Consider the following 27501-nt stretch of genomic DNA (forward strand, 5'->3'; position numbering starts at 1 on the left):
AGTTTGAAAAAATACTAGAGTGTTAGTTGGAATATTTCCAACCACTCATAAAGTTTTCAACATTTTTTGAAACTTTAAATTATTTTAAATCAAAATTATAATTGATTTTAGTAGCTTTTAACTTAATTTTAAAATGCCAAAGATAGTTTGAAATAAGTTTCATCTCTGATATTTTGTTTTCAACATTTATCAGAAAAGGTGAACTTTTCTTAAGGCCATTTTGGGTTCATTGATTTGACATCAATTTTGAAATGCTTTTGAATGAGGGGTTGCTAGGGTTTTGCTTTGGTTTTCTTGCTTTGCTTTTGCTTTTTTTTTCATTTCATTTCCTTGGATGCATTGAAAGAAAACATGAGCACATCTTACTAAAACTAATAGGGATCAGGGATGTGACAGACTCCCTCTCTTTACTCTCCTTTTTACCATGAAAATACCTCTTTTACCCTCTTTAAATAATATTTATGTTCAAGCCAATGCCCCTCATCATTACAAAACACCTTTAGTACGCTAATGCACTATTTCGAGCAAAGATATGGCATCCTCATGTGCGAAATACGAGCAGCCCGTCTGCAACTTGATTTTGGCAGAAATGTGGCCTTGAACTGCAAGTGCTAGCTACACTCCTCTCCTTGAACTGAAACTTGACAGTCTTGTAGTCCCTCCATGCCAATAACTACAAGACAAGGTTTGATTTCAGAAGCCTCCTAGTAAGAACACCTTTTGCTAGTCCCAAGTTTGCTGCTACAAACTGAACCAGAGGTGAAACCTAACCCAACCTACTCCATTCTGGTCCTAATTGCACCAGTGCCCTCTAGCACGCATGCCTTTCATGCTGGACAACTTGGCCTGGCCAAAGGGTGGTCCTGGTAAAGATTTAGTATGGTGACCACGCTGACTACATGAAGTAATGGTGCTCTGCACCTGGTCCTCGTGTTGCAGCTTGTGTCCGGCTATGGTAGAGTGTCCCAGGGTGCCACAAGACCCCCCTTGACCACCCGTGCCCCTCTGTGACGCCAGCAAGATTCAAGTGTGGCCCTAACGTGTGTGCTCGCAGTGCCCAAAGTGCATCAGAGGCCACCCAGCTCCCCCTTCGGCGCCTCCTGCATATACCCCTCTCCCTGAGCACCCTGACCCCCTGGTCTACACCACTACCTCCTAATCGCCTCACACGAAGCCCAAGGCACTCCTATGCTCTCTCTCGTCCTGCGGCCACCATGGCACCGCCTTGGCCACCCCCACGTTCAAACCAACGAGCTCCCGCATGCCTCAACTTTCCCCTCCATAAGGACCCCCTCGATGCCCCCATCTTCCTAGACACGCCAAGGACCCTTCCCCATGATCGGGCTAAGCTCGCTAACGGCCCTGCACCGTCGTTCACCCCTTTCGGCGTTCTGCTCACTCCGGGTGTCCCTGCCGCCCCCTCGACCATTCCTAGGTGCGGCACGAAGCAGGGCATCCGCCCAGACCTCGAGCTCGCTCGCAGGCACTGCTGAGTGGCCGGAAGGCACGACGACCGACGCCTCTCAGCCCCTTGCGGGAGGTACAAGAAGGGGGCCGAGGGAGAGAGAGAAATGACCTGGCGGGACCCTCTTGTAAGTGACCCAGGGTTCGGGCCCAGCTGGTAAGTGGAAGCGGCATCTTGGGAGTCGCTTTCAGTCAACGAAAGCATACTTCCTAAAGGCGCTTTCATCGTGGCCGGCTCGCACATGCTCCCGAGCCGCTGGGCCTGCCCATTTGCTATCCTACGCCCCTGGTGCAGTATAGTCTTTGGTACTCCCTTTGTCTTTTTCTTATTCCAATAAATACCATTTAATCGTTAATAAATTCAAAGGACCTCCAAATCCACTGATTCAAGTTACTATAGACTCCTAAAATTATAACCTATCCAAATATGTGCTTTGCACATTTTTCTAGAGAAACTTTTTGTAGTATTATTATTCAAATTCAAATTTGAATATTGTAAATTCCACCTTACAAAAATCCTAGAGAGCTCGAATCAACTCCCAATGGAGTGATTCCAATTTCTAGAGACTCATAAAATCCCTCTCTAATTTTCAAGCCTTAGTCAACATTTTTCTCTGGCATTGTGTGTGCTAGGCCAAATAAATAGCACCTATTTCCGTTTATCCCATGTTAGAAAATCCATAGGAAATTCATACCAACTCGAAATCCAACGAGACCACTACCAAAAGTATTCTAAAATCATTTCCTAATTGATGGGCACATCCACTCATTTTTATAAAAATGTTTGTGTAGGCTTTATGTGCGGCCAGTGATGCCTCCATGTCCACCATTCGAAAATCTCTTGTGATCCAAATACCTTAGAACAACTTTACGCATTTTTCTTATGAGGAGAGATGTCCAAGAAAAATAAGACTTCTATTTATAGAGTACTTTCATTTTCTACTTGTTGTGTGGCTTATTTGCATGTCAGATAGCACCTTACTTATGCATATGTTCATGTTGGATCGGATACCCCCTTGTTGGGTTGTCCCCGAAGAACACCTCATTGAAACCTGCATTCTGGCATGATCCTACCACCTGTGAGTGTTGTGCATGATGGATGTATTTAGTTGCTAGTAGTGGCTACGCAAACAGGGATAGGATATGCCTGGTGACGATGAAGGGAGTGTTTACAAAGTATTTTCAAAAACCCCGTAGGGTGCCACTAATGCCTGTGGGTGATGGTGTTGAGATGAATGACCACTTGAGAAAGAAGTGTTGTACCAAGAAAGATTTTGTGTGTATGGTTTCGGAAACGGGATTAGGTTTAAGATTTGTCGATCGTCCCAACCTTACATGTGTGACCACGATACCCCTATATGGGAACGGGTCTTTGTTGATTACTTTGGTCGATGCTAGCACAGAGCCCACATTACTAGTGGCGAGAGTGGCATGGTCACTCTCGTGATGGGGTCGTTCCAAGTAGGGCGACCATGCTGTTTTTACAGGTTCTGGGAACAAGGTTGATCCCTGCATGGATGATACGATCTAGAGCGAGGCTCGTAAGATGTACATCGTGTGGGTTGTGTACAAAACAAGTCGACTCTTTGTTTAGTGTCGATAGGGGAAAGGCATTGTTCGGTTGCTTACCTCGGGTATGTAATATACCGCGAGTCGTGGATGACACTGAAGTTCCCCGGATCTTGTTGGTAGAGCGCGCAACCTCTATAGAGTGTAAAGCTATTCGAATAGCTGTGTACACAGCCAAGGACAGTTGGGTGATGCTGCTTAAACTACATCTTGTGGTTTCCACATAAACCAAGTGTGTGTGAATGGGAAAGTATGAGAGCAAGATGGTGATATGGAAAAGATGAAGCTTGAGCTAAGTCAAGTGACTGGCAGGATGGGTGAACATGGGATGTTCAACCCTGAGTTGATATTGATATATGTAACCTGTTCACTAGGTTACCGCTATGCCTTGTGATGCATCTTGCACGAGAATTTGATCATGTTATGGCACTAGGGAAAATCTGCTTTCTCCAAAAATAGAAAACCAATGTTATATCATGTTTCATTATTGCCTTGTTCCTCAACATGGGTTGCTTGTGAGTACATTCAAAGTACTCATTGGCTCACCGCTAGTTATTTTATTGACCAGGTAAGAGAGAACATGAGATGGTGAAGAGTACCTTGGTGACGTTCCTGCGAGTTATGACGCTTATGACTCACAATGCCTATAGGTTCAGGGTGATGGCATGGGTTCACGCTTTCAACTAAGATTCTCTCTACTAGTCGAGTTTGGCATGTCGGCTTCGAGGCACTACCTGTGTAAGATTTAACCTCAATGGTCGTTATTTGTATTCACACAGTATGTATGGATGTAAGACTCTTGTTATTCAGTTTTTGTGTGTTCAGTGAGCATTGATCTATGGGATCATTGAGCGCGTACATTCATTGATCACGACTTATAAGTCAAGGTGATGTGGATTCCCAAGAGGAATAATTAGAAAGTTCTTGAGTAGTGACTTCGAAAATGAAGTTCACTCTTATCCATTTTGGCAAGAACTATATGCAATCAACTCCAACCATATGCATTAGTTCAAGGAGTCTCACATTCCCTGAAAGACGAGCAAAGGACAAGGTAATTAATGCATCTTTGGATATCACATCCCATGTATTTCACTCTATGTCCATAGATATCCTTGCATTTGTTCCTTTTTCTTTGGGACTAACCCATGTAGGTGAGAAGAGTAAGAAACAACAAGGATTGCTCCTGACTCAAGATGAACTTCATCAACAATGAGCATCCACCACCACTTCACCTACTTGATGTCTTCTACGACAAAACCTAAAGTTAGTTGATCCCTCTTAGGGGGTGTCACATCTAGGGGGAGCTTTACTCTAATACTTGAGTACAAGTGTCTCCTAAATGATGTGAACACATTAATGCATTATGTAAAAGTGGTAACCCTACTTGTTCTTAATCGATGAGTATGACCTATGATAAAATATTATTACTTAGCTCCTATGTCAATATGCAAATATATAGATGACTACGTCATCACCAAAGTGCTTGATAGATGCTAGAATGCTTATGCATGTTTACCATATTTCTTTTGACATCTTATTGTGTGAGCATGTTGGTATGCATATTTTTTGCTCATTCTAGGATATCCAATTGTTGTTATTTGGATTTCTATTTATTTTTGACAAATGTATATACAAGAATGCCTAAGTACCCTCCTCTAGCTATCTATGCTTTCTCGTCTCAAATTCTATTCATACTACATCACAAAATTTGAGCAAGCACTTTAGAGACACTCTTTGTTAGGAGCACTCCCAGATCGGTCTCGACAAGGGCTGAATTCCAAAACCTCCCCATGTGCATCTTAGTGTGACCAACCTCAAAACCTCGGCCCCACCGAATCCTAGGGTTGATCAGTTTTATTCTTCTCGGTACCACCGAGTTTTGCTTTTCGGCCTCATCGAGTTTCCTGTAAGTTGATAGATACGGAACTCGGTGTCACCGACAGTGAGGGGATATAAATACCAGTTAATTCGACTGTTGAAATTTTTCTTTCACATGTCGCCTCGCTGCACCCATTGATGATGTGCCCTAGTCCCGTGGACATAAAACTTGATCCTCCCATGCACCCTCGCGATTGGAGTCCTCGCTGCCGACGGAATCTTCACCGCCGTCGCCGCCGTAGCGGATCCAAACCAAGTTAGGGTATGGATTCGATCACATTTTGTGCTCTCCATTTGATACTTACGCAAATTAAGTTCTGCATATTTCAATCCACGATTGCAAGTATTCTATCCATAAGAATAATCTTTCAGAGTTCCAAGCAATGAAGATTTTAGGTTTAATAGTCCGCTAGATTGAATCTCGGCGTCACGGAGTTGAAAAAGTAGGTAGTACTTATTTGATTTTAGGGTTGCTGAGAATGGTTTCGGTGGAACCAATTTCTTCTTTTCGGTGAAACCGAAAAGGGGTGCCAAGTTCTTGTTAAAGAGATCATGTGTCTTGGTGGCTCCGAAATTTCTAACTTGGTGGAACAGAAATCCAATTTTGCTGAAAGTGAAAACTAAATTTTTCAGAGTTAAATTTGACAGAACTTGTGCAATTTTGTGTTTCTTATCTTTTCTAGATCTTCTATATCTTTTCACAAGGTCTGCTAGTCTACCAGTTTTCCTCTCTATTTGGTTTGCAAGATGCGAGGTTCCGATGATAGTCAGAACAACTTCAGTGAGCCCCATGCTGAGTTTGATTCAGGCAGTAGTCCTGAGAGGACCCCTTCTGATCCAGGAACTCCGAGTTCCCATGGCATGCCCAAGGAATCTATCAGGTCCAGGAAGAAGTTGAATTTTGACGAAGAAGATTCTGATTTTGTTCGTGAAGTTCCTGCTCTCGAGAAGTAGAAAGAGAACGCTGTTGTAAGGAAGGTAGTGAGGAAAGAGTACACCAAACCTTTCTTAGGTAAGGCTTACTAAGAAGACAGATGTGAAGAGAGCCAGGAAGAGGGTTTTTCATGTCACTGGTAGACAAACCTCCATGCTTGAAGATCCAGCAGAAACTGCTGATGCTGTTGATGAGGAGGAAGAGATACCAGCTGTGGCCCCTCCTCCAAAGAAGAAGAATCTTATGGCTCATGTCATGCCCAAGAAATCTGCTCCTAAGAAGCATGTAGCTCTCAAGAGGACTACAAAGGACACACCTGCAGCTGCTAAAGAGAAAGGCACTGGCTCTAGATCCTTTTCTGCACAAGAAGAAGATGAGGATGGACCTATTATCATGAAGCTAAGACCTCATCTGTTACTTCACAATGAGGCTCATCCAATTGCTGAAGACATGAAGAAGAAAAGAGATGGAGGGTTGAGGAAGTGGAGAGATATTGATCCCTATGCTGTGAGGAGAAGAACTGTTGTTGATCCCAGTTTCACAAGGGAACAACAAAATTTCTATGAGACAGTTATGTTTAACAAGAGTCCAATAGTCACTGACGTGAGATATGTCGACTGGGAATACATCAAAGCCAATAAGGATTTCTTTCCCCATGTGAGAGAAAACTTCAATCTTGTTGACATTGAAGAGTTTGTTGGTAGAGAGATGACTGCATAGAATGATGACATGATTATGCAATTCTACTCAACCGTTCATTTCTATGTAGATGGCACAATTGTCTAGATGACTGATAGTCATAGATATGAAGCCGCATTTGAAGAATGGGATACTATCATTGGTGCTCCAAAGTCACGAGCAGAGGACTTGCATGTGTATTCAGATCTTAAGATGAATCACAACTCCATGGCCAATATGTACAAGCTAGTGCCCAATGACTATATGCCGTCTCACAACCTTGGATCTGTCTATTTATTGCAAGCAGGAATAACCACTACGAACACTATATTGAGACATACCCTGATGCCCAAATCAGGTCATGACAAAATGATTAGAAGCTATTCCATCAATATGTTGCATCATCTAGACAACCACACTCGCTTCAAGTTCAGGATTTGATTGCTGAGACTGTCAAGAGAACTTCTGTGGACTAGAAGATATAATGCAGATATGCACCATACATTTAGATGCTCATCAATGCCAAGATTGGCAAGCATGCATATCATCTTGATCGTCCACATTTGCCACTTCATCCATACTTTGAGGATAATATAGTTGTGATGGATGACATTCCAGCTCAGCAACTGCTACAGAGGTTGCACAGGGAGCAGCGGGAGAAACTGCTAGGAATGCTCGAGCTCTCCCACCCTGGCTCAAAACCAGAGATGAGCATATGTCTTTCTTGGTCAGCACCATCCAAGGGATGGTGAAGAATATTTCAAAGATTTTGCTGAACCAGAAGAGTTCAGATAGGATTATGGAGATGACATTCCATGATCTGGATGTGAAGGTGACGAAGTTGACCACCACAATTCAGCAACTTCCGCATGAAGTTGACTCGGTGAAGATTTCAGGCTAAGATAGTGAAGATGATGATGATTCACCTCTTCGTACTACCACACGGTTCATGACCCACACCAGGTCCGCATTTGTGTCAGTATCGGAAGAAAGACCGTCTTCATCAACTCAAGCATCAGCTCCTGCTCCAGCACCTCCAGTGTCTACACCTCCATCTCCTACTCCAGCGACATCTACCGAAGCCTTCCTTGATGCTCTCTTGTCTACTCCAACTTCTGCTACCGGAGGATATCATGTCCAGATATACGCTTAGATTAGTTCTTTGAAATTTTTGGTACTTGTTACCAAAGGTGAGAAGTGTGTAGATCAATAGGGCTTCGAGAGGGAGAGCTTTTGACTTTATTTTCTCTTGCTTGGTTTTCCAGACTTTTGGTCTTTTGGATGACTTTATCCATTTAGATGTGTGTTTGATCATGCACTTTAATTGGTTGATGCTACCAAGTTATTACTTTTGAGATATCTACATAATGATCATTCACTTGCTTGTTTGGTGCTATGTCCATTGCTATTCATTCATACCATTTACGCGCACCACCAAGTTGTATGTGACATGGAAGAGTCAATCATAATCCTAATCAATTGTGCATTTGCATTCAAACACAAATTTAAAATAAATCACGAGCTCTTGGTTTTCACATACTTCTGAAATCGTCGTTGCTAATCGTTGAATATGTATTTTTTCTAAGCTTTGATCTATATGTTGTCATCAATTACCAACAAGGGGGAGATTGAAAGCTTCAAGCAACATATGCATCATTGGACTAATGAATTTATTCAAGTACATTTCATAAAAGCTTAAACATGCTTTGGCTATAGGATTGTGTGGACATGCCCCCTTTATGAAAGAAAAGGAATAGGATTGGCTAAAGCTTCAAGCAACAAGCCTCATCATTTTATACTTTGTGCGAAATCACTTTGAGTCCATAGGAAAGCCAATAGTATCAAAAGGGGATGAGGTATTATGATGAATTGGTTTCTCAAGTGCTTAGAGATAGGCACCAAAAATACTCAGCCACTTTCCCACAAAATATCTTTTTCCAAACCCACTTATGCAAAATCGGTGCCACCAACATTTTCTACTCGGCTATAATGATTTTACACTTAGACAGATCCTATGCCAAGCCCACCATCTCGGTGCAACCAACATTCTTATCGGTGCCAGCGAGGTTGGTTGACTGACATTCTGTTGAGATAATTTCAAGTTTCGGAATTTCTGAATTTGAAGTCGGTTTCGCTGAGTTTGGAAACTCGTCTAGGTCATCCTATCGGAACCACCAAGATTCCTATATCGGTCTCACCGAGAATTCGAAAGTTTCCACATTTAGTGCAACTCGGTACCACCGAGATTCATTTTGGTGTCACCGAGTTGGGAAATAATGTTGTAACGGTTCGATTTTGGGGGATGCCTATATATACCCCTCCAGCTACCTCTCATTCGGAGAGGAAGCACTCAGAACACACTTACACTTGCCAGATCCATTTTTCTAAGAGAGAAGCACCTACTCATGTGTTGAGATCAAGAGATTCCATTCCAACCATTTGAACCTTGATTTCTAGCCTCCCCAAGTTGCTTTCCACAAGATCAATCTATCCTACCAATGACAAATCTAAGAGAGAGTGATTGAGTGTTGAGGAGAATATCTTTTGATGCACAAAAGCAAGTAGTTCATCATTCTATCACATCTATTACCTTTTGGAGGGTAGTGCATCCTATATTGTTTAGGTGTCACTTGGGAGCCTTCTACTTCATGTTGTGGAGTTGAACCAAGAAGTTTGTAAAGGCAAGTAGACCCCCCTACTTCGTGAAGATCTACCGTGAGTGAGGCTAGTCCTCTGTGGACGGAAGCCATGGTGGAATAGGGCCTCTTCTTCGTGGATCATTTGTGGGTGGAGCCCTCCATGGACTCTCACAGCCATTACCCTCCGTTGGTTGAAGTCTCCACTAACATGGACGTACGATAGCGCCACCTATCGGAACCATGCCAAAAATCATCTTGTCAACCTTCGTGTCTGATCTCCCTACCTTAACTTCTACTTTACACTTGCATGTTTTACTTTCTACTGCCATACTTTTAGATATTCATGTTAGTGTGTACTTGAATAGTCATAGTTGCTACAACTGTCCCATACTAAAAACTGGGAAAATGCTAAGTTTTTATCTTGTCAAGTAGTCTAATCACCCCTCCCCCTCTAGACATACTTTCGATCCTACAGCAAGGGCGGTCCGACGCGCGTACTGGTGGGTTTGTAGACCGGGCGTGGGCGTGGGAGGAAGAAAGTGGAGGGGAGGGGATCTGGGGAGTAGTGGGGAAGGTGGGCTGGTGGGTGCGTTTTATTATTGGTGAGTGCAATGCAGATGCACGTCAGGTTGGTTTCATGAGTTGGTTAGTTGGGGTGTTGTCAGAATAACGGACTAGTCTGAGAATAAGACTCGTAAGGGATGTTGTTAAAATAGACTCACCCTATATATATTGACTTAGGAGCCAAGTGAGACCACTTGCTAATAGGTCATACTCAATGGTTAAGCACAAGTGGGGTTAGCAATTTTATATATGCATCAATGTGTTCACACCATTAGAGGTATTTAGCCCATATATTAGAGAAAAGCTCCCCCAAGATGTGATATCCCGTTAAGAGGGATTAATTAACCTTCGGTTTTGTCATTGAATACTTCATGTAGATGTTATCGTACTCAATCTCATTGTTGATGAAGATCATCTAGATTTGGGAGCAATCCTTGTTGTTTTCATACTCTCCACACCAACATCGATTAGTCCCACACAAGGAACGATAATAAGGATATCAGTGGACATGGAGTGAAATGCTCGCATGATGATGTCCACTGAATACCTTGTCGCTTGCTTACCAACAAAGGGATTTGTGACTCCTTGAACTAGTGCATAAGGTTGGAGTTTATTGCACAAGTTCTTGCCAAGAAATGAATATGAGTGAAGTTTGTTGGCGGAATAACCCCTAAAGAACTCTCTAGTTTTTCTTCTTTGGGACCCACATCAACTCGATGGAAATCCTTGGAGTTGAAGGAGCAATTTATGAAGTAGAGCTTGATGTGGCCTTGGGAGCAACTTGACCATAGCTAGATGTGGTTCTTAAAATGATTCAATCTCCTGTTCAATCTTGTCCTTCCCCTTTAGCTTGTGATCTTGTGGTGGAAGATCATATTGAGCTTGTGTTCCCCTGAACAGGGTAGGATCATACTTCTGTTGTTTAGGAACAAACTTTCTCTTGGGATATTGATTTTCCTCCCATTGAACTCCATTAGCATTGTGCTCTGGTTCAAAATCCACACATTGATTCTTGCAAAGCCATCCTTGGTCAATCTCCTCGAATTTCTTACTCCTGGCAAGACTTTTGTAAACAACTTTCTCTATAATTTATTTCACTAAATTATTTCTTGCTCAAGTGTAACTTGGCTAAGATAACAATTGGTGGAATCAATAAAGTTACTTGGAACAACATCATTGGATTTGGAATTTTTTTGTTGTTGCTATATGAAGAACCTTTCTTACCCTTGTTACAAGTTTGCTTAGATCAAATGTATTTGGGCACTAAAAGGCCAGGGCCCAAATTATAATGATACAAAACAATTCGAAAAAAAACTAGAAGTGGCTGTAAATAGGCTTAGGCCCAAAAAGAAGCCCAATAAGAAAAAGCCCAAAAAAGAAAACCAGCCCATGTGATTAATTGAAATGGGTTGGGCTGATTTCAATTATGATGTTTTGATTTCGTCGTAATTTTGCCACGTAGGACTGGATTAGATTGCCAACGACGATTTAGGATCGTCGTAAAGGTTACGACGATCCAGGAATCGTCGTAAAAGTTATGATGATTTTGATTAAAACGTCGCTGCTATTCATTTGTGACGCTCCGTTTTCGACGCTTGGTTTTTCGTCGTGAGATCATCGTAAACTAAAAACCGTGACGATGTAGCGACGAAAAATAGCGTCGTGTATTAGCATATTCCTTGTAGTGCAAGTCACCCAATCAAAAACAACTTTGTGAAGAAACCTCACCCAAAGGGCATGGTGGCCCTTGAAGAGTACCCTTCCGATGATGATGATGATGATGATACAGTGGCAATGGCAACTGTTGCTATTTCCACCCTCTCGCCCAAGAAGGTGTCTCTCTTCAACGCCCCCAACGAGAACCACATCGCCAAGTGCCTCATGGCAAAAGGTATCAATCAGGTAACCCCATCATTAAGACCAACATCACTACTGCTCCTTCATTGTTAAATTTAGTTGATGATAGTGATGTGGGGAAACTTAATGAGCATGATATTGACAAGTTTATGTGCACTATTAAGGGAGAATCCAAGAAGCACTTTGTTGCTCTCTTGGAACAACTGGGTGAGGCCAATGACCTCATCGAGTCTTATGAGGAGACCATCTCCGAGCTTCAGGGACGCAGTCGTGACTATGCAGATGAAATTGCAGAATTATCTATTGCTCTAGAAAAGGAGCGCACTCTTCATTTGGCTCTTGAGGAGTGATACAACGATGACTGCGCTAAAATGCAAAAGAAACTAGATCATGATATTGTTCTTACTCGTATGCTTAAGTCTGAAAAGTATGCTCTTGGGGTTGGCCATGACAGACTCAAAGTGGAGTTTGACACACTTGACAAGGCTCACAAGGTCTTGAAAGGTGTTTATTTCTCTCTGAAAGAGTCTCATGATCAACTCCAAGCAAAGCTTAACAAGGAGATCTCTACTTGTCCTCCCTTCGTGTTAATTGATAATGCTTGTACAACTAATCCTTGTTGTGAGCATGTACATCTTGTGGAGGAAAATGCCAAGTTAAAGGAGAAACTTGAGAAGGGCGTTGTGGCATGCATACAAGGTGAGAAAATCCTGAACGACCTCTTGAGCAATCAAAAGGGTGTTGTAGGAAAGGAGGAACTTGGAATTACCTCCAAGTCAAATGGAAAAAGTTGGAATAGGAACAAACGATCCCCTACCCTCATGGACATCTTTGTCAAAGAGGGCGAAGGGACTCAGGAGGTGAACAGGAACAAGGTGGACGATGGTAACGTCAAGAAGGGCAAAACCATTCCTACTAACACAGCCGGAAAAACTCAATCCTTCCTATGTCTTTTGTCGTGCTAGTGATGGGCATGTTTATGCCAGATTTGTTGGTTCTTACTATGAGTCCATTGAATGGGCTATCTGGGTTCCTAAGACCCTTGTTTCTAACATTAAAGGACCCATTAAAAAATGGGTACCTAAAACCAAGCCTTGATCTATTGCAGGAGTTTGCTTCTGGTGGGGTGTCATGGTTGCTCGATAGTGGAGCAACGAATCATATGACCGGAAGCAAGGACTTAGTGGTGGATGTGCATCCTTCTCCATCTATGCCCACCCATGTCCAATTCGCCGATGCATCCTCGTCAAAGGTATTGGGATTTGGTAAGGTGGTCATCTCTCAAGAGCTATCTATTGAGAAGGTCATGCTTGTTGAGTCTCTTGCCTACAATTTTACTTTCTGTTTGTCAACTTGCAATTATGGGTTTTTCCACATTATTTAATCTTGATACTTTGGTCCTCCTGTGGAGCAACACTCTTAAAGTAGCCTATGTTGGATATGTCGAAAATGGTCTTTATGTGGTGAACTACTCAAAGCGACCCACTAAGACTGCGACGTGTTTAATGGCTAAAGTTGATGTGGGCTGGCTTTCGCATCGCCGAGTAGCTCATGTCAATATGAGATCTTTGCAAAGTCTTCTAAAAGGGGACCATATTCATGGACTAACAAATGTGACTTTTCTAGAGATCGTGCTTGTAGTGCCTGCATTGAAGGAAAGATTCATGAAACTGCTCATCGTCCAACGACTCTCATTTACACTAAGAGGCCATTGGAGCTCCTCCATATGGATCTTTTCGGCCCTCCATCATTTGATAGTCTTGGAGGCAGAAGGTACTGCTTGGTGATTGTTGATGACTACTCAAGATACACATGGGTATATTTCTTCAAAAGGAAGAGTGAGACTCAACAAACTGTCATCAACTTTGCTAATGAAGCTCAACGTCAACATGAAGCAAAGATCTTGATGATTAGAAGTGACAACGACACCGAGTTCAAGAACTACACCTTGGATGAGTTTCTAGGTGATGAGGAAATAAAACATCAATATTTAGCACCATTACCCCTCAAAGAAATGGCGTGGCAGAAAGGAAGAACCGGACCTTGATGGATGATGCAAGAACAATGATGGCGGAATTCAAATCTCCATATAACTTTTGGGCAGAGGCCATCAACACAGCATGTCATGCGTCCAATCGGCTCTATATCCGCAAAGGCTTGAACAAGACTCCATATGAGATTCTCACTGGAAACAAACCCAATCTCAAGTACTTACGGATATTTGGTTGTAAGTGTTTCATTCTCAAGAAAGGTGCACGTTTAGCTAAATTTGATTCTAGAGCACATGAGGGCATCTTTGTTGGTTATGCTACAAACTCTCATGCTTACCATGTCCTCAACAAGTCCACCGAACTCATTGAGGAGACGTCTAATGTGGAGTTCGATGAAAATAATGGCTCCCAAGTGGAGCAAAGTGGTCTTTGTGATGTAGGTGATGAAATTCCTCCCCAAGCCATAAGAAGAATGGGGATTGGTCAAATACTCCCCATTGAGGAATCCCTTGAGGCCAAAAGAGAAGGACAATGCTCTACTCAAGTGGAGCCATCACCCCGACAAGCCCCACACGCTTCCGATGAACAAAGAGAAGACTCTCAACAAGATGAACAAGCTCAACGTCAAGATCAATTGCCCAACAATGATGATGTGTCCCATGATATTCAAGCACTTACCCAAGGTTCCGAACCTGCTCATGATCAAGATCAAGTGCAACCACAAGATCCAGACCAAGTAGAAGCACAAGATCAAGAATAAGAGCAACCACAAGTACAAGGACAAACAAGTGAACCTTCTCAAGTCGAAAGTCAAGATGATCAGGATACTATCTCGCAATTCCCTTCTGGAGCACCAACACCCGGTGCCAAGGGAGGTTCAAGACGCAAGGGCAAGAAAAGTAAACAAGTCAATGCTCCCAGTTATCCAATGAAGAACTCTTGGAGCGTCGAGCAGCCAAGATTGCGATCAAGCTGAGAGTCAAGTCACATCCTATGAAGAATGTACTTGGCAGTTTAAAAAAGGGAGTATCCACCCGTCAACAGATTTGGAATTATTGTGAGCATCACGCGTTTGTTTCGTATTGTGAATCTCAACAGGTACAGGAAGCGCTCGATGATGAGGATTGTCTTATGGCCATGCATGAAGAACTTAACAACTTCGAGCGTAACCAAGTATGGGATTTAGTGCCAAGACCAAAGGAGGAACATAATGTCATCGGGACCAAATGGATTTTCAAAAACAAGCAAGATGCCAATGGGATTGTGATTCGAAACAAGGCAAGATTGGTGGCTCAAGGCTACTCCCAAGTCGAGGGTATCGACTACGGTGAAACCTTTGCCCATGTTGCTCGTCTAGAATCTATTCGCATGGTGCTTGCATTTTCTTCTCATCATAATTTCAAATTACAGCAAATGGATGTGAAAAGTGCCTTTCTTAATGGTCCTTTAAATGAGTTGGTCTATGTCAAACAACCCCCAGGATTCAAACATCCCAAGCTCCCCAATCATGTGTACAAACTTAATAAGGCACTCTATGGCCTTAAACAAGTCCCACGTGTGTGGTATGAGTATCTTACTGAGTTGTTACAAGATCGTGGGTTTGAAATTGGGATGATAGATCCCACTCTTTTTACTAAGAGGGTTAAAGGGGATTTGTTCATATGCCAACTATATGTTGATGATATTATTTTTGGTTCTCCTAACATTTCCTTCAATGAAGAATTTGCTGCACTAATGACCGAGAAATTTGAGATGTCCATGATGGGAGAGTTGAAGTTCTTCCTCGGATTCGAGATTAAACAAGGCCTAGAAGGGACCTTCATCAAACAAGCCAAGTACACTCAAGACATGCTCAAACGTTTCGAGCTTGAAGATGTCAAGCCGGTCAAGTTCCCCATGCCAACAAGATGCAAGCTTGGCAGTGATCCCAATGGTAAAGCAGTGGATCAAAAGGTATATCGCTCCATGATTGGATCCCTCCTTTACCTTTGTAAATGTAGACCAGATATTATGTTGAGTGTAGAGATATGTGCACGGTTTCAATCCTCACCAAAAGGAAGTCATTATATGGTTGTTAAGCGAATCTTTCGATATTTGGCTCATACCCCAAACTTTGTTCTATGGTATCCCAAAGGAGAAAACTTCAACCTAGTTGGCTATTATGACTCAGATTGGGCAGGAGATTGTGTGGAGAGGAAGTCAACTTCTGGAGGATGCCAATTTCTTGGTCGCTCACTAGTAAGTTGGTCTTCAAAGAAGCAGAATTGTGTCTCACTATCATCCACCGAAGCTGAGGATGTGGCAGCTGCAAGGTTTTGTGCACAATTGGTGTGGATGAGGCAAACTTTAAAGGATTACGGTGTCACTTGTGACAAAGTGCCTCTTCTATGTGACAATCAAAGTGCTATCAAGATTTCCCTCAACCTAGTGCAACATAGCAAGACCAAGCATATTGATATTCGCCATCACTTCATTTGTGAACATATCAAGCTTGGTGATATTGAGGTTCACTTCATCCACACTGAAGAGCAACTTGCAGATATTTTCACTAAGCCCCTAGATGAAGCAAGGTTCCGGGAGTTAAGGCATGAGCTAAATATCATTGATTCAAGTAATGTGGATTGAAGCTAGGCACTGTGCACCTCACTTTGCATTCGATCTTGTTCTAGATGTAGGCATGGACATAGGGGGTTGTTCTCTCAATGAACTCTTCCTCCCCCCATTATGCATAAATTGATCTATTCTTTCACTTTAGCCATCACCAAATGGCCCTTGTGCATCAAAGACGAGCGTTGGTCATGAACCCAAGGATAATTCTTTGCGGTGTCATAGCTTTGTCTCAAACATAGGTGGCCTTGGCCACCGCCCCCACCTTTCTCTCATATGGAAGAAAGGATACAAAATGATGAGTCAGTATATCTTGGTGGTGCTGTCTTCTTATTACACTGACTTGTCGTTTCCCAACGTCTTTCTTATCTCCTATGTCTCGTTGTGCCATTTGCAGCGGTACTACCGCCAGGGGTAGCGGTACTACCACCAGGACCCCAGCGGTACTACCGCCAGGACCCCAGCGGTACTACCGCTCGGGATAGCGGTACTACCGCTAGGACCCCAATCTACCACGACCTGACTAGGACTTTTAGGGCTGTCTCAAGGGGGAGCGGTACTACCGCCAGGACCCCAGCGGTACTACCGCTGCAGGCAGCGGTACTATCGCGAGGGGTAGCGGTACTACCGCCAGGACCCCAACGGTACTACCGCTGGCCCATGCCCTTGGACTATATAAAGGAGGGGAGCCTGTTTTTCCTGCCTCTTTCTTCTTCCTCGTGGCTCTTCCCTCCCCAACCCCGAACCCCCCCTATTTGGATCTCTATCTATGGAGCCCCTTCTCTCCGTTGAGTTGGAGGGTTTGCTCCACTCCTCCTTCCTCCATCAAGTGCCATGGACTCCGGTAAAGCTCCTCCCGTTATTCTCTTGGTTGGTGTTTTCTTGTTCTAGGGTTAGGAGCATTGGTGATTTGGATCCATGGCTATGGTTGTGCTTTGTTCTTGGATGGAACGAAGGAGATATTCTTGGGGAGTGTAGGTCCTATGATTCATTGCGTTTATATTGCCATGCTCTAGGTTCTTCATGTTTTAGATCAAGCACTTCTTCTCTTATTTTGGATTAGATCTAAAACTTGAATCCTCTTGACTATGCATGTCTTTATCTAGATGATTCTTGAGATCCTCATGTGTTTAGGGCTATGGTGGTTTTTGTAGTGATTATATGAAGTACCCATGGCCCTCGTAAATCCAATCTAGCTGTTCCTAAGGGTCTTTTTCCTATTAAGATCTGAAAGTCAACCCCTAGCGGTACTACAGCCAGGGGTAGCGGTACTACCGCTAGGACCCCAGCGGTACTACCTCTAGGACCCCAGCGGTACTACCGCCAGGGGTAGCGGTACTACCGCTAGGACCCCAACGGTACTACCACCAGGGGTAGCGGTACTACCGCCAGGAGGATATTTTCTTACTTTCATTTTCTTGGCAATGTGAGTTTACTTTTATGCCCCTTTTTGTTCATTGCCTTGACTCCTTCTGTCGCTCTTTTTCGGTGTGTGTCTTGTGTGTCACAGGTGGTGCTCGCCGCTCGAATCCCCCACGGGACACCTAGTCGAAACAGTATCGCAATCAAGAGGCTCCAGAGGGCTCCGCCACTTCCGGTCTGCAACCCAAAAATAAGACTTTCAAGAAGGCAGCTCACAAGGACAAGGGAGTCAACGTTCGTACTATAACCCCTAAGGATTTTCTGCGGTTCCGCACCAAAAATCACTACCTAGAAGAGAAGGCTTAGATCAAGGATATCGAGCATGTTTGGTCACGGGATCACTACAGGATCTATCGCGACATCATCAAGAACTTCAAGAAGATGTTTCTTCCAGTTCAGTGGATTGACTTGGCTCACCTTCAACGGAACCCGGATTACTTTGGTGAGGCTCTCTCTTTGATTGACAAGCTTGGCCTTAAGGAGATCATTACCTTCAAGCGTGACTCTTATCCAGATGTTCTCGCCCAATTCTATGTCACTGTTCACTTCTCGCTTGATGAAGAGCGCACCATGACTTGGATGACTAGTACTCATGAAGCTTCTCAAGGACAGGTTCCTGGTCAGAATTCAAGAAGCTTCTCAAGGTCGACTTTCAGGGAGCTGACAATCCTCTTGGGTCGCATCCTCATGCTCCAGCTTCAACTGATAGGGCCCCCGCCAAGGACAGGCTGCATCAACTTTATGTGAAGAAAGGTGTGCTCCCCAAGCATCTGTATATCATGCATCGGATCTTCCGCAACACTCTCTTTCCTCGCATTGGCATCTTTGACAAGGTGCATGGTTATCTAGCTGAGATGCTTCTGCTTTGTGAGGAGGCCATGACTAAAGAATCTGCCCCTCTCGATATTTCTGACGTGATATTCAATGAGCTCTGGAACTGCATCATGAACCGCAAGGTTCCCATCTACGGGCCTACTTGTTTGCCTATATTCGCAAGAGGTGGCACGACGTCTATTTGATTGAGGAGTTCCACCTTCAGGCTGATTACTTTGTGCACGATCCTAAGGCTCCGCATCAAGGACAAATGGGCCAACCCATCCACTTCGTCTCAGCACATGGACACTGACACAAAGACTGCTGCTGACAGAGGCACCGCTTCTTAGTCCCACTCTTGTGCTATGCCATCTTGGGCAGTGAAACTGAAGGATAAAATGAAGACTCTCTTCTATATGCAGGCCAAGGGACAGTATCAGACTCATGTGGCCCAGAAGGAGAACCGTCAGAGGCACAAGCGTGCCCTGAGGACACTTGATGTTGATATCTCCAGCTGCTCAGAGGACGACATCACTCCAGAGTCTGCTTGGATGCTGCCTCAAGGTTATCAGTGGTCTAATGTAGAGGAGGAGGCGTCTGAGGAGGACAATGAGGAGGAGCAGGACGATTCGGATGCCACGGACGAGTCTGGAGCTGATGAGGATGAGGAGTGACCACCTGTGTCATTAGGTGTGCCCCTTTTTGGTGTCTTGTGCCAAAGGGGGAGAGAGTCTAGGAGCTGGATTTGAGATTTGAGCTTTGCTCATCTTATCGTGTTTGCTTTGAACTTGGTTTGCTTTTATTTGCTATCTCTGCTTTGTGTGATGTGAGACTTGAACTAGTGTGATATTTATTTCTATCATATGATGTGAGTCATATGCTTCTTATTTTTCTATACCACTATCTTTATGTTCACATGCTATTCACTGTGCAAATCCGGTATTGTCATCAATCCACCAAACAGGGGGAGCTTGTTAGGGCATAGTTTATGCCTAAGTAATTTTGGTGATTGATGACAGTACCGCAAAGGACTAATCGTGTGTGTTAAGATTTCAGATAACACATGTCAATGGCACAAGACGACTCGCCCCCTCTTTCCATGGAACAGAAGCTCGGTGTACTCTACGATTCTCCTTCTTTGAGTCATAGGAACGTCGTACTATTAAGAGGGGACCCGTAGTGGAAAGGTTTGGGTGGAATCAATTTTGCACGCACACACTTTATCTCCTTTCCCCTTACCTGCAACTTTGGAGTGGCTCCCGCCTCTGTTTTTATCTCATCTAAGCAAATGGTCCCTCAGCGGTAGTACCGCTGTGCCTAGCAGTAGTACCGCTAGTGCTGGCGGTAGTACCGCTGTGCTGGCGGTAGTACCGCCCCTAGTCAGCGGTAGTACCGCTCCAGGAGCTTAGTACCGCCTTCCCGGCGGTTGTACTTCGACGGACCTTTTTGCGAAGACTTTCTTGGCGGTGGTTGGCCCGGTAGTGCTTATGCACTACCATGGGCCCAGCGGTAGTACCGCTGCAGCCAGCGGTAGTACCACTGGAGTGCTAGCGGTAGTACCGCTGCAGCCAGTGGTAGTAGCGCTAGGCTCGGGCTGTGAGTGGGAAAACGGTTGGAGTTCATGTATTCACTATGTATTAATGATTTGTTCCGGTTCTCTATTAAAAGGAGGCCTTAATATCCCTTGGTTTCCTTACGGTGCCACGGGAGGGTAGAACAAAAGATGTCATGCAAGTTCTTTTCCATAAGCACGTATTACCATTTACGGCATACATGCCTACATTATATCGATGAATGGGAGCTAGTTCTGTGTCGCCCTATGTTGTGACTGTTATATGGTGAATATGATCCAGCAATATCACTGATCCAATGCCTATGAATTTTCCACATATTGTTCTTGCTAAGTTACTACTGCTATTACAACTTCTATCATTGTTACCGTTACTGTTGCTACTGTTGCCGTTACAACTGCTACAAAACTATCATATTATTATGCGACTAATCACTGTGCTACAGATACTAAATCTCGAAATGTGGCTGAATTGAAAACTCATCTGCTAATACCTACAAATACTCTTTGGATCCCTTGTGTCGAATTTATAAATCTAGTTTGAATACTCTACCCTCGAAAACTATCGCAATCCCATATACTTGTGGGTTATCAAGAACATTTTCTAGCACCGTTGCGGGGGAGCATCCCATGTACTTGGGATATCTATTTATTGATCACTATGAAGAATCTGAAGGATACAAGAACCAAGATCGTTCCCTCTAAGATGAGGGGAGGTAAGGAACTGCCATGTAGCTCTGCACTTGATTCACCCTCTGTTTTGAATAGACTTGCAACACCACCACCTATTCATCCCAATATGTCGAAAGTTATTCATGATGCTACCTCTTCTATGAATGATGCTTGTGATGATGCTAGTGCCTTGCTTGATGATACTGTGCCACTAGGTGAATTTATTGATGAACAACTTGCTAGAGCTAAAAAAATTGAGCATGCTGAAACTAATGATACTATTGAAACTAATGAAGTCCTTGCTAAGAAAATATTGAAATACCTTTTAGCCACGGCTACCCTAGAACTGAAATGCATGAAATACCTGAAGGTTATGTGATTCATGAAGAAATTGCTAGAGACATTCTTTCTTATTAGGACACATAAGATCTTAAGAAGCTACTATGCAAGTTGAAAGAAAAATCCTTGAATGCTAGAACGAAATGTGATCCTAAGTTTGCTACATCACCTATGCTTGTTACCGATAAGGATTATGAATTCTCTATCGACACATAGATAATTACTTTGGTTGAATCTGATGCTTTTCATGTCTATGACAATGAAATAGTTGTGGTGCATCTCACTAAGCAAAATGATATAGCCACCCTATTTACTAATGATGAGAAAATTCGCTACTTCTATGTCCTCAAATTAGTTCAATTCTCATTAAATGGTGAGCTAAGATTTGGTATAATACTCTTGCTCCTCATTGTGTGTGTAGTCCCCGGGATATGATTTACTACTTCTCTGAAAACATTTTCTTGCTCATAACAAACAAGCTACCTTAGAGGAAAAAATTAACTTTGTGCAAATTGAAGAAGAGAGTCTCCCACAAGTTTGGGGGCCTTCTCCAATTACTTCATGCTTTGAGTGAACATCCTCTTAAGAAAAATGAAATACTTGATATATTCTATAATGGACTAACCGATGCTTCTGGGGACCACCTAGATAGTTCTGCTCGTTGTGTTTTCATGGAACCAACTTTGGAACAAGTTGATAAGTTATTGACTAAAATATTGAAGAATTATGATGAATGGAAAATTCATGAACAACCACCTAAACCCACTCCAAAAAGAGGAGTATCTTATTCCTTAGTCCTGAACCTATGCAAGAGGCAAAGAAATGTATGAAAGAAAAGGGCATTGAAGCTGAAGATGTTAAGAATTTACCACCTATCAAAGAAATCCATGGTCTCGAAATACCACCATAGGTGGTGGAGGTAAATTCCCTTCTAAAGTTTGATTAAGGTGACATTCCTCACAATAAACATCCTAGTCAATGCTTACATGAGTTTGATAATTATATTATAAATAAAGATCATTTCAATCCTATGTCATGAAACAATTGAAACAAAACTCTGATACAATTGCTCTCTTAAGTGACTTGTTATTTAGAAACACCAATGATGTAAGAGGTGTAGGATAACATGCTTATATGCTTCTCACCCAACTAGAACAGGTTGCTAAATTCCAAAGTGAGCTACTTCATGAAATGACTAGTAATATGAATGATATGCTATTAGAGTAATAACTAGAGGAGGAACAATGACACAAGGTCTACTATATCCAAGAAGGTCATCCAAAAAGAACTGAACAAGATTCACAAATAATTAATATTAATGCACCTAGTCCATACAGGAAGAATAAGAAAAATAAAGATGATAGGACCTTGTATACTTCTTGTCAAACTGAACTAGAGAAACCTTCTCATAGTGCTGAGGATATCTCTATCTCTCATGCTGAAACTCAATTTGGTAGTGAGCATTCACCTAGTGGTAATGAAAATGATAATGATGATGCTCATGTAGATGTGCTCAACCTGACAATGATAAAGAACCAGACAATGATGTTGAGGTAGAACCTCCTGGCGACCTTGATAACCCATAACGTAAGAATAAACATTATGATAAAAGACATTTTGTTTCTAGAAAGCATGGCAAAGAAAGAGAGCCATCGGTTCAAAAACCCATGCCTTACCCAGCTCCTACCTATAAGGTTTTTTCTACTAGTTCCCACCTAAACCAACTAAGAAAAATTATGATGAAGAATAAGAACGCTTTGTTGAAATGCTTAGGTCAGTCTCTTTGCGTACTCGTTTAACTAATCTTTTAAAGATGGCCCCTTATGCTAAGTACATGAAAGGCATCATCACTAATAAATGAAAAATACCTAAATCTCAAGTCTCTACCATGATTGCTAATTATACTTTTAAGGATGGAGTACCTAAAAAGCTAGCAGATCCAGGAATACCAACTATACTGTGTTCCACGAAAAGAACTATGTGAAAACTTTTTTATGTGATCTAGGACATGATGCTGGTGTTATGTATTTCTCTTTATACAAAAGACTTGACTTTAATAAACTCACACGTACTGAAATTTCATTTCAAATGGCTGAGAAATCAAGAGCCATACCTATCGGTATTAGTTGTTATTGCAAATGTTACTATCTTGACAGACTTTGTTATATTTGATATGCCCGAGGATGAGAACATGTCAATTATCCTTGGTAGACCTTTCTCGAATACTGCGAGGGCTGTTATTGTTTGCAAAAAAGCAAGGTCACTTTTCATGCTAATTTAAAGAACCTACGGTGCATTTCCCGAGAAAACAATTCCAAGTGAATGGTCTTAATGTTATTAAAAAATCTCCGACTACCATCAATGAAAGTTTCCCTACCTCTACCTAATGCCAAAAATAAATATGAAATACTTATTACTGGGGATATGTGCATCCCCATTGATGTAACTTGGTGTTTTACGAAAATTCTTTGGGATCATGCCAATTGGAAGCGGTTGTTAATAAGACTTGATCAACCTTGTTAATGAATCATTTTCAAGAGGCATGAGGTCGATGAATTCAATAGGAATAACTCTTTGTATCCATTTTACTTTTCCTGTTATTTTCATTTTCTCACAACAAATTTCATGATTATCAAGTTTTCTGATTTCTCCGTGCTATAAAAAAGTGCCCAAAAATAAAAGTTCTCTAAATGACCTGAAATTTTCACACGATTTTTTTGTGAATATTTGAGAATATCTCGCACTAAAAACATTCCAGGGGGTGTCCCACGTGGTCACTAGACACCAGGGTGCGACACCTCCATGAGGCGCGACTAGTTGTCTAGTGGACCCCTCGAGGTCCCCTCACTTATTCCTTCAGCTCACTTCATCACCTACCTCCAGAAAAAAAAATGTACATCTCTCTCTCATATTCTTGCTCTCAAACCCGTTTCTAAAACTATTTTGGGGATTGCTCCTTGGTATGGAATTCCCGCCACTCCTCCAATTAGTTTTTGCTTAGCTGGTTTATCTTAGAAGTAATTAGCTACTCTAGGTGCTGCTGTAGATGAGCTTGCATGTTGAATTGTTGAATTTCCAAGTAGTATGAATGCTTATTTTAGGATCTAGGCATCCCGACAAGTAGTTGCTATCATTCTTGTAAAGTTTGGTTAACTTTAGTTTGTGATCCAAAAAGTTTCAAAAAAATTTCTTGGAAAAATGAACCTCTTCACGATGAGTTCATCCAAAAAGAAAGCCAATGGTGTTATTGCTGAATCATCTGCTGCTGGACACACTCCCTTCATGGAACAAGCTGGACTCCATCGTGAGTTTGCCCAATTAGTGGCAAGTACAACTTCGTCGCAGATGAGTGTAACCAATACCATACCCTCACTAATTCCTTTGTTCAGAATTTCTATTTCCTAAATAGGCACTATCCACCTTGAGTGTGGTTTAAACTATATGCTGAAACCCACCAAATACTGCTAGCTGAATTTTGTGAGATATGTTTAATTCCCTCTCATGGGAGTTAAGATAACCCAAACCGGTTGAGTTTGAGGATTTCCTGCACACCTTAAATACCGGTGAGACGAGAGGCGTGTCAAAAGCCATAGCCCCAAGCCTGCAGTTTCCTTCAGTGCACTACTTTGCTTTCTTTATCATGAAGTGTTTAACTGCTAGGGGGAAGGGTAATATCCTTAGCGCTTGTGACCTTGCCATTTTGCACCAAACAATCCATAATGATCACTCCTTTCATTTGGGAGCTATTATTGCTCGACGTTTACACATTAGCATATCTAAAGGTAAATCCATGGTGGTATTTATGTCGCTCGCTTAGCAAAATTCTTTAACATCCCTTTTCATCATGATGACTATCTTTTACCACAAGCTTATCTAGATCGCCAGTTTATGATTGATCACCAATTTATTGACAAGGTTGATTCCCTGGATAACCTGCCGCAGAACTTAGCTTTAGTGAGGTCACCCGATGTATTATCCCGTTGCATGAACCTACTTTGTTTGATTCTATTGCGAGGAACAGATATGGGATCATGCCTAAGGATATTATCGCCTTCCGGAACACCCACACAGCAGATGAGCAAGAGCCCCAAGAGTGGGACTCTCTAGTTTCGCCTCCAGAACACTTCGAAAATGAGACCGGACGGCTACTACTCATGGTGATTACCAAGCTAGGCCAAAAGACTAAGCCTTGGGGAGTACGTGTTTCCACCGACTTTACATTCATGGGTGCATATTCTAGTTGTCGGTATTCACACTCTTGCACTGTATTATCCATGCTAGATTTAGTTTTCTTGCCTTCTTCTTGTATGTTTGAAAAACTTCCAGAAAATGTAAAAATATTTCTCACTACTTCTTCAGTTTCACTTTCTAGAGTAATTTAGTTGTAGTATTAATGGAAAACCAAAAATATTTATCCTTTCTCCTTTTAGTTGTTTGGAGGTTTCCCGTGTAAATAGTTTTTCTCATTTTAGTTTTCTTCTTTAATTTGTTTTCTTCTTGAAAAACTAAAAACTCCAAAGTTATTTTAGTGTGTTCCTATAAATTTATTTTCCCTTCTTTGAGTTATACCCAAGGGGAAGACCACGATCAAAATATTGAGTGGTTCACAGATGCATTGTTATGAATCTAATAAAGTTCCCATATTACTTCATCTTCTCCTTCTGGATAAAATGTTGTGGATTCCAGCTTAGTCCATGGCACTCTGGCACTACTATTATTTTCATATCATTCAGTTGTGCAAGTCAAAGTCAATAATGACGATATTTGATGAAGTGATTGTGGCAAAGAGAAGCAGGTATGAACTCAACTTGTTTTTTTGTAAATATGTTTAGACCAGTATCCATGATTCAACATATTATGACCAAACATGTCTGCATTGACAATTAGAGATTATAGTTGATCATGCCATGCTTAACTAGCTAGCAGTGGATAAAGATTTATCTTGGATGTCAACATGCATTAAAATGGTTGTGATGCGGTATGATGATATGGTATCCTCATCTGAATGTTCGAGTGGCTTAGATTGGCTCATGTTCATAGATGGAGTTGAATCAAAACCAACATAGCCTCCACGATATTTATTTTAATGGTATTTATATCCTACTCATACTAGTATGCAACGATAATTATACATAAAGCATGTTCATGACCGTCTTCGCTCTCTAGCTGGTCACTTCCCAACGTATTTGCTAGCCTTCGCTTGTACTAAGCGGGAATACTGCTTGTGCATCAGAATCCTTCAAACCAAGTTATTCCATATGAGTCCAACATTCCTACCTGTATGCGGTAGTTCCAACTAAATTTGCATGTGCCACGTCTAATATTTCAAATGAACTTTTGTTTTTGTGTGCCTGGACCGCTCATGTAGAGACAGAGGGTGGTCACTATCTTCCATGCTAACTGGGTTATTCTCATGATGAGTGTTTATTCACTTGTCCTTGCATGAGAGGGGATGGTAAAAAGGCACTCCCAATCCCGAAATCATAAATCGCGAATAATTAAACAAAACTCCACCAGGATTGTTGTTGGTATGAACGGCACCCCTGGATTTCGCTATCCATGGAGTGTGTTTCTTAGTGGAGGGGGAGTAAACCTTTAGTTTTACCACCTAGGAACCGCCGCTAAGTTGTTTGGCATGGAATATATGTTGGGGAACGTTGCATGGGAAACAAAAAAATTTCTATGCACGCGAAGACCTATCATGGTGATGTCCATCTACGAGAGGAGATTTGGATCTACGTACCGTTGTAGATCGCACAACAGGAAGCGTTAAGAAAGGCGGTTGATGGAGTGGAACGTCTTCACGTCCGTTGGACCGCCCCACGAATCGTCCCAAGAACTGTCCTGCGATCCGTCCCACGATCTGTTCCGATCTAATGCCGAATGGACGGCACCTCCGCGTTTAATACACGTACAGCTCGACGATGATCTCGGCCTTCTTGATCCAGCAAGCAAGACAGAGAAGTAGATGAGTTCTCTGGCAGCGTGACGGTGCTCCGGTGGTGGTGACGATGTACTCTTGCAGGGCTCCTTCTGAGCTCCGCAGAAATCCGATCTAGAGGTAAAACTATGGTGTCTAGATGTGAGTTGCACGTGGCAAAAGTTGTCTCAAATCAGCCCTAAATTACCACTATATATAGGAGGGAGGGGGAGGAGGCTTGCGTTGAGGGACAAGCCCTCAAGGGTGCACCGCCAGGAGGAGAGGAGGAATCCTACTCCAATTAGGATTGGAAAGTGGAGTCCTTCTCTTCCTTCCCACCTCCCCTTTTTTCTCTTTGGTTTTTCTTATCTTGGTGCCAAGGCCTTCTTGGGCTGTCCTTCTAGCCAACTAAGGGCCGGTGCACCACCCAAAAGCCATTGGGCTCCCTCTGGGTGGGTTGCCCCCCTCCCGGTGAACTTCCAGAATCCATTCGTCACTCCCGGTACAATGCCGGTAATGCCCGAAAACCTTCTGGTAAACAAATGAAACCATCCTATATATCAATCTTCGTTTCCAGACCATTC

Source organism: Hordeum vulgare, chromosome 4H (assembly GCF_904849725.1).
Source record: "Hordeum vulgare subsp. vulgare chromosome 4H, MorexV3_pseudomolecules_assembly, whole genome shotgun sequence".
Lineage (NCBI taxonomy): Eukaryota > Viridiplantae > Streptophyta > Magnoliopsida > Poales > Poaceae > Hordeum > Hordeum vulgare.